At 39.1% G+C, this 13,558-nt stretch overlaps 1 long non-coding RNA gene and 2 pseudogenes across 2 annotated transcripts in view; 2 read left to right on the forward strand and 1 right to left on the reverse strand.

The window, feature by feature from the left end:
* LOC101700994 (uncharacterized) overlaps window positions 1-13,558 on the forward strand; it is a 57,211-nt gene that overhangs the window by 1,025 nt on the left and 42,628 nt on the right. The gene's annotated exons all lie outside the window — the stretch shown is intronic.
* LOC110346118 (nucleolar RNA helicase 2 pseudogene) lies at window positions 309-6,263 on the forward strand (annotated as a pseudogene).
* Window positions 9,727-10,101, reverse strand: LOC147826952 (elongin-C pseudogene; annotated as a pseudogene).

The raw sequence follows: 13,558 nt of genomic DNA on the forward strand, positions 1-13,558 counted from the left end.
GCATTAAAACGTACTGTGGTGCACACATCACAGGCAATTCACTAGATTCCTAAGTAAAAAGCAAAACACTTCTTCATACACCAGATACATACAACCCTATTTGGTACTCATCAATTGTCTTTATCCAAAAGAAAAATAATAGGAAGTCAAGAGCCAAGGTTTAAACTCCCACTGATTTTTTTTTTTTTTTTGGTACCGGGGATCGAACTCGGGTCCTTGCTCTTGTGCAGCAGGCTGCGAAACCACTGAGCTAAATCCCCGGCCCACTCCCACTGATTTTTTAAGGGTTTATGCTGGCGGGGGGGGGGGGGGGGGGGCGGTGTAGCTAATAAGCAGTTAGTTGAGTTTTATAAAGAATAGGACCTATTGGGCCAGGGATTTAGCCGAGTGGTTTCACCACCTGCTGCGCAAGCGCAAGGACCCGAGTTCGATCCCCAGTCCCAAAAAACAAACAACAAAAAGAATAGGACATATTTTTCCTCAAGGGTTTATAGTCTTTGATACTATTCATTTAACAAATATTTTCTTTGCCCTTGTAAATTTCGATATATATATATATATATATATATATATATATATATGCTAGCTGAATACTGTAGAAATTTGTCTTCATGATTCTGTGTCCTACATGAAAGACAAAAAGCCTGTTAGCAAATAAAACCATTTAAAATACTATTAGAATATTACTTTATTGCTACAAGGAAAAATCATGAGGGTAGAAAGTGAGGGACATGGAGGCTGTGAAGAGGTGACATTGCAGCCAAGTTGGCATCCAAAGAAAGATTCGAGGGAAAGAACATTTCCACCCAGTGGAATGGCAAGTAGCAAGTTCTTAAGATATGGAAGAGCTTATTTGATGAAATGAAGAAAGGCCAACTCAATGAGGTTAAAGAGGTAAGCAGGGGCCAGATTGTGAAGGACCTTGTAGGCCATGATACAAAAGGTAGATTTTATTTTAGTCGCACACGGGACACTAGTAGAAATTTTTAAACACATAATGTGTGAATACAATTTGAGATATATTTTGACTATTACTATATGCTAACTAGGGAAAACAGTGAAAGCGGATCAGTTAGGCTGTTGCAATAATTTAAATGAGAATTAAAGGTGGTTTGGATTTATGTTTTAGCAGAGGAGGTGGTAGAAAGAGATCAGATTTAGTGGATATTTTAGTGCCAAAAGGACTTGTTAATGAAAAAAGTGAAAAAAGATATATCCTTACCAGGGAGCAATGGTACACACCTGTAATCCCAGCACTCTGGGAGACTGAGGCAGAAGGCTTGGAAGTTTGAGCCAAGCCTGAACAACTTAGACTGTATCGAAAAATGATGGGGGGAGGGTTAAGCATGGTGACACATGCCTGTAATCCCAGCACTTGGTAGGCTGAGGCAGGAGGATTGCCATGAGTGAATTCAAAGCCAGCATGAACTATATAGCAAGGTCCTGTCCCAAAAAAACAGATTGGGGAGGGGAGGTTGGGGATGTAGCTCAGTGCAAAGGTCCTATGTTCAATCTCCAGCACCCTCCCTCCTCCCCCAAAAAAGAAAAGCTGAATTGGAGCAGGTTGAGAAGAGACTGATAGAAATGATGAATATAAATTACTTTTTGGAAGACTGTTAAAGGAAACAGAAATGGGGCAGTAGCTGGAGGAGGATGTTTATTTGTATTAGGTTAAGGGCTATCACTAAAAACTTCAATCTCAACAGGATCACACAAAGATTATTACTTGAGTCACAATCCAGTGTAAATTGTATGGCTTTCCTCCAAGAATGCCTTCCATATTATAGCACTAATATGTAGCACATTAAAGGCTACTTTTTAAAAAGAAAGAGTAAGGAATCACAAATGAGACATTTGTATGGACCAGGCCTAAAAGTGAATATATTACATACCCTGGACACAGAGGCAAAGACTGCTTTCCACAGGGTTTCCATGGCAAGCCTGAGAAATATAATTTGAGAAATGTAACTTAGCTGTGTGCCCAGAGACAAAAATGGTTATCAGTGAGCACTAGAAGTCTGGCACAGAAGTTTGGTTTTATTTCTAGAGGGTGGCATTAAGGCATATTTATATAAAGATGAGATGAACTTATAAGTAAAGGAGTTTGCTGATGAAGAAGAAGGATAAGTGCATCAGTAAAAAAGAGGTAAAATAGACTCCAGAGCGAAGGAGGTGGAATTGGTCGTACCCTGGAATGGGGATACTTCTACTGTAACAAGAAGGCAGGCAGAGCAGAGTGGTTGCAGGGAGCCTAATGGTTCGATAGTACAAAGATGAGATAATCAGGTAAGTTGCTTTCTTTCCCCCAGTGATGTATAAAGTTAAATTCACCTGACAGTAGGGGACAAAGAGGAATGGAAGGTTCAAGGAAAAAGAGAAACTGAAGGCAAGGTCTTGAGACTGCCAGATGACCGGGACAGACTCCCGGAAGCTCAAAAGATTTACCTGACTGTACTAAATCCCCGTTTGTAATTTGTGGTCATAAAGGTAATATCAGACTAATAAACACAATACTTCTGTTATGGTTTTAGTCTAGGACATCAATGGACAATACTATCCTGAAAAAGAAGATAAAGAACTAGTAAAATTTAAGAATGAGAATGTGTGGAAACAATGTATAGTATCTCTCAATTCCCACACACTCCCTGGGTAAGCGCATTCATTCACATTATTTTATCAGTTGTCTCAGAACATTTGGCCTGGATCTTCCCCAGGGCTTCAGACCCATATACCCAGTTGTCTGGCAGCCACCTCCAATGGGACACCTATAGGCATCCCAGTTGGTACTGGAGATTGAACTCAGGACCTTGTGCTTGCCAGGCAGGTGCTGTGCCACTGAGCTACATCCCCAGCCTCTTTCATTTTTTTCTGGTACCAGGAATCAAACTCAGGACCTTGCGCTTGCCAGGCAGGTACAGTGCCACTGAGCTAAACCCCCAGCCCATGGTATCCCAGACTAAACATACTCAACTTTTCTCCTAAGTTTACTCTTCCAAGTTCTCAGTCCTGATATCTATCCAGACACAGGCTAGAAACTTGGGAGCAACTTTGACTTTCTCTCTTACCATCCCTCATTTATTACAGAACATCCAATCACCATCCAATCACCATATCATGTTGATTTTACCAGTCAAATACAAATCTTCTATTTGTGCCTACATGCACTGGGGATTGAACCCAGGACCTTGAGCATGCCAAACATGGGTGCTACCACTGTGCTACACCCCCAGCCTTCTTCTACATTTTGACTGCCATTGTCCCTGATCAAATCTTCATCATACTTCATGTCAACTATTGGGATGGTCTCCTATAGTGACTATACTTTCCTCCTTTAAAATCCATTCAGATCTATTGCTGTTTGAGTCATTATGAATGCACATTGAGGCATGCCAGTCTTGTGCTTTAAAATCATCAGTTGCTCTACATAGGGAGGGGAGGGGGCTTGAGGGGGGAATGGGATAAAATAACAAAAAAAATCCAAAATAGTCCCACCTCATTTTCAAGAGGCCTTGGAGGGACATTTAGACACAAGCCATAAAAAAAAAATCATCAGTTGCTCCCATTAATCTTGAATCCAAACTCTTCCTGTGACCCACAAACTCCTCTATAATCTGGCCATTGCCTCTACCTTTAGCCTCATCTCTTTCACATTACACCTTGCACTTTATACCTTGTGAACTGCTTCATAACTCTACAAGATATTTCTTATCTCCCTGCATTTGTTTTTCTCCCTCTGCCTAGAATGCTCTTCCTCAGAGGCATACTGGTTCTCTTTGCACTCAATTCTCTTTCCTTCCTACTTTCTTTTCATATGTACCAAACAAATCTTAATGTTTTCCATGCCTAAACCTTCTTTTTTCCCTTTATCTTTCCTAGATGGTTCACCCACTGAATCTCTTACACTGCTAATTTCATGTTGGCATCTTTTTCCCAGAGAACCCAACTGGAATACTCATATCAATAGTATATAAAGATTGTCTGCAAATCAATAAGGAAAAGGTAGAAAACCAATTTTTTAAAATGAGTGAAAGACTTACCTAGGTACTTTGCAAAAGGCGATATCAGAATGACTAATAACCATTTAAAAAGTTGCTTAGCCATGGTTGACCTAGGCAGCTTGTGCTGAATGATGCTCAGAAAACTCCAGAGTGACATTGGTTTGGAATCAGACATGGCCATGGAACAGATGGAGACATTAGGGAAAGAAAATTAGAAGTAAGGGAAGTACCATATTTTTTCTGGTAAATAGCCCTTTGGGGGTGAGAAAAATAGAGAAGCCAAAATCTAGTAAGACGGAAGAGAAGGAAAAGAAGCTATTTTCCCCAAAGTTAAAAAAGGTTAAAAAAAAAAAAGCAGGGCCTTCTGAAGTTGACATGAATTTTCCTAACTCTAAAAAGGTAAAAAGGGAAGTTATTATTTCTCTGACAATCAAAGGTGCAAAAAAGAATAAGGATCCCCTTGAAAAGAAAGCTGTTTCTCCTAAAACTACTAAAAAGTGAAGAGCTTTCTGAAGAAGACATAAGTGTTCTTAAGCCCAAAGAGATGAAGAAAAAAAAACAAATGTAGAGACTGGAGAGAAAAGCCCCAAACTTAGATTCCTTCATTCTGAAACCAACTTTAACTCCAGTGAAGCTGCCAGGGAAGAAAATAATAATGTGGAAGAAAAAGAATGCCTGTGGAACAAAAAGACGGTGCTTTCTATGATTTTCCCATATCTGAAGAGAGTATTAAGCTTTTCAAAATCGGTGGGGTGACCTTCCTGTTTCCTATACAAACAAGACATTTCATCATGTCTAAAGTGGGAAGGAATTAATTGCACAGGCACAGATGGCATCTTGGAAGACATTCTCTTTTACCATCCCTTTGATTGAGGAACTTCAGGGACAGCTGCAAGACAGGAAGAGAGGTCATGCCCCCCAGGCACTGGTTCTTGCCCTACAAGGGAATTGGCAATCAAGGAGAGATTTCAGTGACATCACAAGAATGTTGGCAGTGCTTGTTTTTATTATGGAACTTCCTATGGAGGTCAAATGGAAGGAATGCTGAATGGAATTGGTATCCTGGTAGGGACATCAGGTCATATGAAAGACCACATACGGAATGGCAAGCCAGGTCTTACTGAACCTAAGCATGTTGTGGATGAACTTGATCAGATGTTGGGTACATGTTTTGCTGATCAAGTGGAAGAGATTTTGTGTGGCATTCAAGAAAAATTCTGAAGATAGCCTCAAACACTGCTGTTTTCTGTAGTTTGCCCAAATTGGGTATTTAATGTTGCTAAAAAACATAAGTCTACATATGAATAGGTAGACTTGATTGATATAAAAGGCTCAGAAGCAGCAGCAGTTACGGGGATGTGATCATCAAGGATGTACTGTTATCTTCCATGAAACCAAGAAAGAAGCCCAGGAGTTGTCTGTAAAGCAGGATATACTCAGTCATTAGATTAAGACTTTCCACAGAAGCAAAGGAGACTCGGCCTGAAAGATTTCAGAAACGGTGATTTTGGAGTTTTGGTGACAATCAGTGTTACTGCACATGGGCTAGACACCCCTGAGGTAGATTCCTACATTCATTATTCTGGCCAGGTGGGTAGAGCTGGAAGGACAAGGGTTTTTATCTACTTTTATCAGCACAAAGAAAAATTTCAGGTAGCAAAAGTAGAACAAAAAAGCTGAAATCAAATTTAAACAGATTTGTTCTCTCTGCAAAGAAATAATAAAAGCTTCCAGCAAAGATACCATCAAGTTTTTAGATTCTATGGTTTCCACAACTATTAGTCATTTCAAACAGTCACCTGAGAATCTGATGAAGAAAGGAGCTGGGCAGGCCCTAGCAGCAGCCTATATTTCAGGTGCCACACCTGTTGACCAGTGTTACATGATCAATTCAGGTGTGAATTTTTTAACCATGATCTTGCAGTGCTCAAATGAAATGCCAAACATTAGTTATGTTTGGAAAGAATTTAAGGAGCAATTAGTGAGGATATAGATTCCAAAGTGAAAGAAAGAAGCGGGGCATGAAGGCCCAGCACTCAGGAGGGTAAGGCAGGAGGATTGCCTTGTAGCAAGACCTTGTCTTCTCCCTCCCCGCAAAAAAGAAAGAAATGGTCTTTCTCAAAGGAAAGCTGGTTGTTTGTTTTGATGTCAGTACTCTAGAAGTCACAAAAATAACAGGAGGAGCCGGTTGTGGTGGCACATGCCTAATCCCAACACTCAGGAGGCTGAGGCAAAAGGATTGCTGCAAGTTCAAGGCTAGCCTTCAAGTTCAGGGCCAATCTGAAATACAAAATGAGACCCTGCCTCAAAAATCAAAAGCAAACAAAAAGAAATAACAGAAGGAATGGCATGCTTCATGACACAGGAAGCCCACTGTGGTCACAGAGCAGCTGGAGCTGGAAGGACCATGGGAAGGGTCTGAGGTTTCAGGTATCAGCAGGAAGGTAGCCATGGTTTCAGGGGAACAACAGGAAAGAAACAAGCTTCAGGGAACAGTGGAATAGAAATAGAAGCTTCAAGGGCCCAGGGATTTAGCTCAGTGGCACTAGAGCAAGGTCCTGAGTTTGATTATACCAGGAAAAAAAAAAAAGCTTCAGAGGACAGGGATCAGGAGGAGGCAACAAAAGTAACAAATTTCAAAGCAGAGGTCAGAAGTATTGTTTTATTAAAGCATATGGTCAGTTATTAGAAATAGAAGATGTATATGGCCAAAAAAACCTATCTTTGGCAACATGAAACTGAATGACACTTTTTAGATCAAGTTAAAAGCATATTACGCTTCCTTTTGAGCACTTGCTGGGCCTCTATCCCTTGCAGAGAGGCTTTATCTAAATTATTTCACCTGATCATTATTGTTTGTAATCTTAGTGGGGTTTTTATTTTGGAGTATGAATTCCTTTTTTGTCTATAGATTACAAGGTAAAATCAAGCATATATCTACCTATAAAAAAGATTCAGAGCATCATTAGTGTATGTGTGTGTGTGTGTGTGTGTATATATATATATATAATATATATATATATCCATCAGAATGGCTAAAATTAGAAGGATAATACCAAGTGTTGGTGAGGATATGGACAATTGGAATTCTCTTACATTTTGGGAGACTACAGTTTGGGACCACAACCTTGGAAAATTGACACCTTTAACTAAAGCTAATATATATGTACCCTAAGACCCAGTGTACCACTCTTGGATATATGTCCAAGAGAAATAACTGCCTATATCCAAGAATGTTTAAGGCATTTGTATTTATGTTACCCCAAAATTGTAAACAGTTCAAATGTTCATTAACAGTAGAATGGATAAACTGTAGTATAGGCATGCAATGAATTTCTTCTCAGTAATGAAAAAACTGTACTATTCCCATGCAGTAATATGTGTGAGACTTGTAAATGTGACGGCAAGTGAAAAGGCTATATATAAAAGAGTATACTGTATGTGAATAAATGTGAATCCATTTATACCAAGTTCAAAACTAGATAAACCTATTAATATAAGGGAGATTGGAATTGTGACTACTTTTGGGGGTTGATAGTGGCTAGAATGGCCCTAAGGGAGTCCTGAATTGCTGGAAATGTTCTATATCTTGATCTGGGTGGTAATTACAAAGACTCGCCTTGACCAAACTCATTAGGCTCCTATGAGCCCTCAACTTGGCTTCAGCCTTGGCCTGTAACAGTGATGGCAAACCTTTTAGAGACCGAGTGCCCAAACTGCAACCCAAAACCCACTTACCTATAGTGAAGTGCCAACACCACAACTAAACCTGAATACTGACCAGCCAGCGAAAGGTCAAACTATTTGCAGGTAATGAGTTGTGGGCTTGTGATGTCATTGCTTGGTGCTGCTCCTCCTTTCTGAGCATGTGCAGGGCTCTATGTGTGCTGTTATCTGCTGCTGCTGGGGTGATGCTAGGGTGGCTTGGCTCGTGCCAAGAGCACTTGCGTGGCCACTGTGGCACATGTACCATAGGTTCACCACCACTGGCCTCTAATACTCTCAGACTCTGAGCACAAACCCCCTACCTCACAGTCTTATCTAGGAATGCTCAGGACTGCTAAAAGAATGTAATTTGTTCCTGCCAACACCTAAAGACAGGGCCCTGTGATAAGCATCCATTGCAAATCCAAATGGTCTGATAACAGTGACCAACCCCCCTTACCACATTTTGTAAATTTTTGCTTTCCTGTCTGTTTATTCCCACTCCCTACTCTCTCATTTTCTATTTAAAATGCCCAGTCATCTGTGCACAAATCGAAGTTGAGTTCAGTTTACACGGGGCTCCCTTCCCCTAATAGTTGTTCATGAATAGAATGTCTTTATAGCTTTTAACTTATATTTAGTTTATTTATCTTTGAGATGGGCTACATGTATTTAAAACTTAATTGAGTTCTACTCGTATAGAAAGACTTGTGTACTTTATGTATATTATCTCTCAATTTAAAAAAAAATGTTTGGAAAAGTTTTTGAATACTTTTCCTCACAGGGGTTATACAACCATAACAATCTCACCTTGAGGCCCAGCTCCTCTCCTGCCTCCTCCCTATCCCTAACAAACATTTCTTACCTTGATTCATTACTACTCATACTTTAAGATTCAGCTTACCAAAAAAAAAAGAGGATTCAGCCTGGCAGCCTTTACGTATAGATTACCCTGGCTGGGTAGGATGTTCTTTCTCTGTGCAACATAATAGGCACCAGATTGCCCGGCTTGCCTACGAAACTATACTACTAAAATCCTTGAAAGCAGGGAATCTCTTGTTCTCAGTGGGCGGTAGATAGCAGATGCTTAATGTTAGTTGAATGAATTAACCTGACAAGTGATCAGTACCTTTATTCCTCAGGGTTGTTGTGTTTATTGAACATCCCACCATGTCTGGTCTTTAGTGTCCAGTGTATTGTATGCCTTACATTTGGGTGGCTCTTGTGAGTTATGTTTGATTTTTTTCTGAAACTCTGTTGTACTACATCTGTTTAATGACAGCTTGTCTTTTGTTCTTTCAACAACAAATATGGAACACTTTCCTTTTTTCTCTCACTCTTACCTTTTCATATTTTTGTGGAATAATAGACCCAGAAAACATCCATTTGCTAAAATGCCATTATGTAAAAACAAAACTTTTTTAAAAGATCTGGGCTGGGAGTGTACCTCAGTGGTAAAGCACTTGCCTAGCATGCATGAGGCCCTGGATTCAATCCTCAGTACCGCAAAAGTAAATGAATAAATAAGAGAAAAAGTAAAAGAAGCACAAGGTTCAACTCCTGACCAAAACATTAACTATGCCTGCAGAGAGGTGTAATAGTGATATTAAGGATATTAAGACAAGAACCAAAATCATAGATTAGTATCATGAAAGCAAGCTGGGCCACCAGGTTACCAAGTCCCTTCATAGTATTTAAAGTCTTAAGTTTTTGCCAAAATTGTTTATTTTTAAATTATAATCTAAAATACATAAATAATGGGCCGGGGATTTAGCTCAGTGGTTCCGTCGCCTGCCTTGAAAGTGCAAGGTCCTGAGTTTGATCCCCGGTACCAAAAAAAAAAAGAAAGAAAGACTTGTATTTAGATATCTAACACAACCAAAAGTGAAGACAAGCATAACTTTTATCTAATAATAATATTTGAAGTAAACTATCAAAATTCTGTGCTTCAAATTATATTAAGCCTAATTTTAGATATACCAGATGAAATATTTTCATTTTAAACAATTATAATCTATTTTATTTAATACTCTAGGAAGTTTGCAGCCATCAGCAGTTCCAGTGCAATTCAGGTGCAATGGGAAATTTGAGGATCTTGGGTGGACCTGTTAGTGTAGCAATCCTTGTAGATAAAATACTTTCAAAAGCACATGTGATGGGATCTTCTAAAATTGACCTCATTGGTTTCGTTTTCAGCAAACTAACCTGGGCCACTCAACATGGCTTTTATTGTTCCTGATGTTAGTACATGTTCTATTTTTACAATAAAGTTATGACCTTCAGAAGATATCAATTTGACATACATAGCATCAGGGCCTTCACAGCCACCATAGGTTTTCTCACCATCCATTATGTTCTTATATAATTCTACTTTGATTCCACAGGAACTTTAGTAGTTTCTCTTCCGTTGGTACCACGGCCACCGCAGTGAAGTTTTCCCACCACCGCAGCCTTTACTCCAGGCCACCCCCCTGGCCCTAGCTACTTGCCCCTGTGGGTTCTGGGGCAGTTCAAGAAATTACTTCTGGCGGGTCACAGCTGCTTTCTTCAGTGTGCCACAGATCAGCAAAGTATTTTTATTTTCACAATAAACATATACCTTGGTTTCGCCACCTGCTGCACAAGTGCAAGGACCTGAGTTCGATCACCAGTACCAAAAAAAACCCCCCAAACAACAAAAAAACCCCAAAAAACATATATACCTTTATTTTTATTTAGTGCTTGTATACTTCATATTACTGGGTATATTTCGAATACATTTTTTGTCTTAAACTTTTGATAAGATCTTAGTCATGTTATTTATCTAAATATGTGTTGAGTGCTGTGTATAAAATGAAAATTAAACTTAAAAAATATTTGTTGAATTAAGCAATGAGTAAGTACTTACCACCTGCCAAATACTGTGGTAAGCATGAGAAACACAAAGGAGAAATTATGTCCTTGCCTCAAGGATCTTACTGTCTGATGAGGACACAGACCTGCCATTCCAATACAAGATAATTAGTGCCAAAAGAGACAGGATAGGTGTGATGAAGCATCTGGTCTTCTCTCCTGCTTTACTGAGCCCAGAAGGCCACTCTTTTTGTCCAACATTGTGTGACACTTTCTCACCCAGGCCTCAGAAATGACTATTTGTGCTCAAAGGCTGGGAGAGTCCATCATGAATACCGTTCTTTTATGTCTTGGCTCCTGACTCCTTCCTTACTGTGGCTCCAGATGATCAAGCTAATATCAACAGAGGCCATCTTATCTCCTCCAGTGTTCTTGCTTTTCTGTCTCTTTACCATGCTTCTGTAACCACAAAGCAAAATTCTCCATACATTAACAAATGCTGGAGGAAGGGGACAATAATAATAGCATTTATCTACATTTTCCCAGGATCCATCCCTAGCAAGAACACCCTGATAATCCATGAGAGAAAGCTTATTCTCTCAAAAATATAACACCTGGATTAAAAGTGCAAGACTAGAGGCAGGGTGTCTACTGAGGGATAATAATGGAGGGGAGAGATGATTAAATTGTTTGAATTAAGGTAGATGTTTTGAGGAATAAATAGACAAGGAAAAGAGAACTGCATTTCTCCTTTGCACAATTATATCAACTGTGTTGCCATTCAGTGATACAAGAACTGCAGAAGAAGGAAATGTCTCATTTTGTATTGGAATAAATCCAAATATTTGAAAGCCCTCAGCTATCATTCTTCCTCCCTTTCCACTTTTTTTTCCCCCATTAACTTTATTGGTACATTTTAGGTATAAAATACAGTTACATTCATCATTGGGATCTTGTACCTTTACATGAGTCTCTTGGTTCTTATTTTTTTTCCCCTTCCCCTGCCCTCCCTTCAACCCCTCCACCCTTCCCTATTTGCAAAGACCTTGTTTCCATTTTTTTCCTCTTCTCATATTTTTTCCTTTCCCTTTTTTCCCTTCCCCTACCCCTCCCAATTACCCAGCTCTTTTAGACCTTTTCTTCCTGTTACACAATATCAGTTATACATTTTTTAAATTACAATATTAAGATCTAGGAGACATTACCACAGATTTTACAGAATTTAAAAGGATATAGAAAGAATATTACAAAAATCTGTTTTGAAATAAATTTGACAACTTCTAAGAAGTACCTTGGAAGACTAATGGAACTAACTCTGGAGGAAATATAAAATTTAAATGGCACCTATTAAAGAAAGTATATTCCTAGCTTGCAAACCTACCTATATGACAACAGCAGGCTCATATACATTTTAACTGGTAAATTATATCAAACAAAGCAGAAAAAAGGAACACTTCTCTCCTCATTTTAGGAACTCAGCATTGTGCTAATCCTAAAACTGGATAAAGGTAATAGAAGAAAAAAGTATGAACATAGATAGAAATTTGTTTAACTATTGGAAGTCAGATCTGGCAGGATGTAGAAAGTGGTTTTGTTATAGGGATGGCAGTGTTGGTTCAGCATTGGAAGATCCACCCCCAAAAGTCATCATTTTAACAGAGGAAGGGAAAAAGCCATATGATCCTGTCAGTAGTTGGAGAAAAAGTATTGGACTAAATTCTACAGCTGTTCATGGTAAAAGCTATCAGGAGACTAAAAGTAGAACAGAACCTTCTCAACAGATTAAAGACATGTACTCCATACTTCCAATGAGAACACCTTATATGAATGGAGAAGATATAATGCTTTCTCCTTAAGGTGGGGAGCAAGAGCAGATATGCTTACTCTTTATCTGTCCATTAAACTTTGAAACCTAAGGCCCCACCAAAATAGTCTGGCAATAAAATGACACAACTAGGGTAGGTTTGGCAAGGCAGAAGCAAAATCTTTATATGTAGATGAAATGATCATCTACAGAGAAAATACCAAGAAATCTCTAGGGGCCCCTAGAACTTGTACTTGAATTTAGCACCCTTCCACTTTTTTGACAGAACCTTGATTTTTGTTTGGGTTTGCTGTCCTGCTACAAACACTATATACTTCTCTGAAACAATCATGCTTATCCCATCCTTAACCCAGAGACTGGTTTAGGAATGGACAAGTGACACACTTTTGGTCAGTGTATCACAAAGGGGAAAGTTGCTGTAGAGCTTCTGGGGTTTTTGACATGGTTTTTAAAATGTGTGTCCCTCCCTCCCCCCATTCATGTGTTGGAAACCTAGTCTCCAATGTGCTAATATTAAGAGGTGGAGTCCCTAAGAAATTATTAAATCATGAGGGTTGAGTGCTCATGGATGAGATTTTAGCCCTTTTAAAAGGGCTTGAGTTTGAGGGGGGTCATCTTGCACTCCTGCCCTTCTGCTTTCTGCCATGTGATGTTGCAGCAAGGTAGCCCTCGTTAGATGCTGGCCTTCAGAACTGCAAGAAACCAAATCTCTGTTCTTGATAAATTCTCCAGTGTCACATATTTTATTATAATTGCACAGACTAAGAAGTTTTTTCTTTTTTTCACATTAAAAGAGACACCCAGTGATTCGTTTGGACTTTGCTGTGCCTACATGTGACAAATAAGTATAGAAACTATTTTGAGGTCATGAGGTAAAAATAAAGCCAATATACTGAAGATGTTAGAGCATAAAGATGTAGAAGGAACCAGAATTTTGATGGGCATGGTTAACTGCTGAGTTGGAACTGTCCCACTTGAGACTTTTAGTTATATGAGATAATAAATACTCCCTTATGGTAGTGAAAGACCACTACAACAAAAGCTACAGCACTCTGAAAAACAAAATTGAAGAGGACATCAGAAAATGGAAAGATATCCCCTATTCTTGAACAGGCAGAACCAACATAGTCAAAATGGCCATACTTCTAAAATTGATACACAGATTTAATGCAATTCCAATCAAAATCCAACAGTATTC

This window comes from Heterocephalus glaber, unplaced genomic scaffold (assembly GCF_053883595.1).
Source record: "Heterocephalus glaber isolate CG9 unplaced genomic scaffold, H.glaber_assembly_v1.0 deba00001457, whole genome shotgun sequence".
NCBI lineage: Eukaryota > Metazoa > Chordata > Mammalia > Rodentia > Bathyergidae > Heterocephalus > Heterocephalus glaber.